Here is a 3812-nt window from a genome sequence, read left to right on the forward strand (position 1 = left end):
CTGCAGGAGGAGAGGGCTCCAGATGGGAGGTGACTGTAGGAGGAGAAGGCTCCAGATGGGAGGTGACTGTTGGTGACGGCTCCAGAGGGGATGTGACTGTAGGAGGGGTGAGTTCCAGAGGGGAGGTGGCTTCAGGAGGAGAGGGCTCAAGGGGGGAGATGACTGCAGGGGGAGAGGTCTCCAGAAGGGAGATGACTTTTGGAGGAGAGGGCTCCAGAGGGGAGGTAACTGTAGGAGGAGAGGGCTCCAGAGGTGTGGTGACTGCAGGAAGAGAGGGCTCCAAAGGGGAGGTTTCTGTAGAATGCAGGAAGAGAATGCTCCAGAGGGGAGGTGGCTGTAGACTGCAGGAGCAGAGGACTCTAGATGGAAGGTGGCTTCAGGAGGAGATGGCTCCAGAGGGGACATGACCACTGTCCTCACCGGCAAACTGCAGGACATTAGGACAACCACTGAAACAGAATCCTTTGCACTAACATGTGGTTATGGTCATCCGCTCAAGATGAACCAATCACTATCTGATCAAGATTTGTCACTTCTACACTTGGCATTAAAATGTGTCTCTTATCCGTCCACTGTGTCCACATTGTGACCAGATTTTTAGAGGGTGGGCTAATGATTATTTTAATGGTTTAACTGTCCAGTTCCTTCTACACTTGTGAGATATACAGACACAATTCATGCCTGACAACCTCCATGTGGTCTACACCGGTCTACAAATGTGGGCACAATCAGGATGAGGAAACAATCAGGACAAATAATGCATGTTAGCACCAGGTATGAACGGGGCTAGAGACGTTGACAAAAGGTTGCAGCCATAGAGAATGATAGATGCCTCTAGTGGTCAAAAGGCATGCATAGCGCCATTGAGGGCTTCCACCATTTTAATGTAGTCACAGATTATCTATTATACTGACCAGATTCTAAAGTGGCCGCACTAATGTCCCCCCCACATCCTGAAATTGCATTTTTGTCCCAACTTAGTTTTATCATTGGAATGTGATACAAAATGAGGCAACGGTGTGCTTCAGGACCATGCGGACGCCTCCGAGCGTCAGGTAGGCTGTTTGGAGTGTTTATCTGACTGGATAATTAAAAAAATTATAAACGTCCCCCCCGCTTTTAAAACCAAAGTTGCACCCCTGCGCATAGGGGTTGTTTTGACATGTCAGAGGTGGAACTGCTTTAGAGCTATAAAATCCACAAGTGGCTCCCAGCATTATACCAAAAGCAGACATTGTCATTGGCTGCACGGAGTCACATTAACAGAAATCCTTTGTTCACAAGTTTGAACTCTGGAAAGTGAGATGTAACCTACACCTCAGCTAGGATGATAGAAATCATTATTTAGTTTAATGATTTTTAAGTTTAGGCATTAACGCCGAATGGTTAAGTTAAGGGTTAATGTTTGGGATAGACTTAAAACAAAAATCTCAAAAACAACTTTCAATTGCTGGATTTGAACATGCATCTTTTGAAATCAGAGGCAGATGCTTACACCCATCCACCATCAGCATCCACAACACTCTGCAAAACTGAAACGTACTTGAAGGTAACAGCGCTCACTGTTGCCCCTAGTGGCCGGTTTCCACGTCATCTCCCGACATCCTCAGACATGGATGGACGTCGAATACTGACTTGAATCTAGGCCAAAGGATTTTTTTCTTAAAGTTGCCAGGATGTCACGTGTCCTACTTATATCAATACACTCGTACAACCTAAGCATTGTGAAGATTCTATCAGGAATGCTGTCACAGATGCTATTATGGCACAGATACAAAGATGAGTCCTCTAGCTATCTCTTTGGTTGCAGCACAGATAGTTGATATGCTATTCATTATTAACCATTATTTCACCAGATAACATGGGTAAGAGGTTGAGTGAAGAGGTGGGGGTTGAATTAACCCATAGGAAGATGGGGATAATTAGCTGACCATGGTATTATGAGCAGCAAGGTTGGTAATGTAGCCAGGATACAGGCTACTCACATGTATTGTCATATAACCCTAGTCTGGTTCTGTGCCTTCAACAATATTCTGGTTCATGTAAACTGGAAATGTGAGGCATTTTATTTTGAGATGCTTTAATACATCCTTGATGGTCAATAAAACTGATGTAAACTGCTGCAAGAGAGAAAGAAAGGTCTTTCTCTCCATATCCACTTACACAGAAGTGGTAATGAATTAGGTTGACGATTGGTGCCGCACTAGTAAACTAGACAGCAAATAGAACACATGGACCTATGCATCTACACAGAACTGCATAGGTCTTTGAGTTATGTAGATACTAACCAGGAAACGAGGTCAAACACTTGATATAGACAATGTATATTATGTATTGTACATGTCCTTGCCTTTTTAAACCAGTAGAGGGCAGTGCTAGACCAGTCATATGGATCACAGGACTTACTTTTTTTTCTCCTCTTTTCTTGTTTCAGACAGTCATGAACTATTCTTTGACAGGGATATAATTGCTCAGATTGAACAGACGTAGAATAACTTTTGCTGCCATGTCTACAAAATCAGTCGTGGACAGGTAGAGGAGTGAAGTGATTGTCTGAAGTTCGGTAAATCATGTGACATTCCAACTGCTAATTATGAAGTGCAAGAAAAGTCCTAGTGTAGATTGCGCTGTTGAATGTTTTTTTATTTATTTTTTGTACTTCTTTCCCAATAAAGATAACATACTGTCATCCTGTTTGTACTTTTCAAGATGTTGGTACTCTAGTGTGTGAAATGGTCATTCATGTTTTGTTCTTCCAATCTGACTGTTGGATACGTCTGCCGTTTTGTATTTATTTATGACATATGAAGGAAGTCACTCAATTTCATCATTAACGGAATAACATTTTTTGATCAAAGAAGTTGCATTGATACACTGTATATATATTTTTACAGCCACTGATTTCCCTCTATCATAGCTGAATAGATGGTGTGGGGTTTTGACCTAAAAATATTATTCAGAGAGCCATCCTCCACTTCTGATCTTCACGAGGGTGAATACACAGAGGGCTTTCTGCTGGTTTGGTTTTTGCTTCTCACAAGTTCCAAAGTAGAATCTGTTCACAGCGTTGTCTCTTTACACTGGAATAACACATATGTAGACTACACAGGTGTTAAGCATGACTTCATTGTGTCCTCGGGTCCATCATTAAAGACCATAATGTTGCAAAAATATGGAGAGAGGAGCATAGTCCAACATACTGAATTATACTCCACCTACTGTAGCATTGTAACTTGAGCCATAGCATCACAAACACCATGAGGGAAAATTACATATTGTATGATAAATAACTTATCTTCAGTTCTCTGAAAAACAATGCTGAAACTCACCAGGTTGTCCTCAGAGTCTGAGCTGGAAACAGAACTGTCCTCAGTGGATGCCTGATGGAACATTAATCAGCAATCTGAAAACTTTAGCATTCATGGCTTACCAGTCACATGATAGTATACATGTAACAATGCTGTATATTCAGGTGTGCATTGATGGAATAATTATTTGAAGCTGCTGTAGCATTATTATTGTCTATAATCCATGATGTGTGTTATAGTGGAGTCAGCAAGAGCACTTTGCTTCAAAGAGTCAACATTGCTTAGTTTGGCCAGTACCCCTAAAAATAAGGCATTTAGGGCTACAATTAAAATGAACTAAACTATCAAACATGCATACAAAAAGCAAGCACCTGCAAATTAATTTTATTTTCAATACATAATTATAGGCTAACTGAGTTGGGCATTGTGTGCAAACCTGAATTATCATGAGAGCACCTTGTATTTTGATGAACTGGTACCAGTTCATCAAAATACAACACAAAA

Source organism: Salmo salar, chromosome 26 (genome assembly GCF_965601325.2).
Source record: "Salmo salar chromosome 26, fSalSal1, whole genome shotgun sequence".
In the NCBI taxonomy this organism is placed as follows: Eukaryota; Metazoa; Chordata; class Actinopteri; order Salmoniformes; family Salmonidae; genus Salmo; species Salmo salar.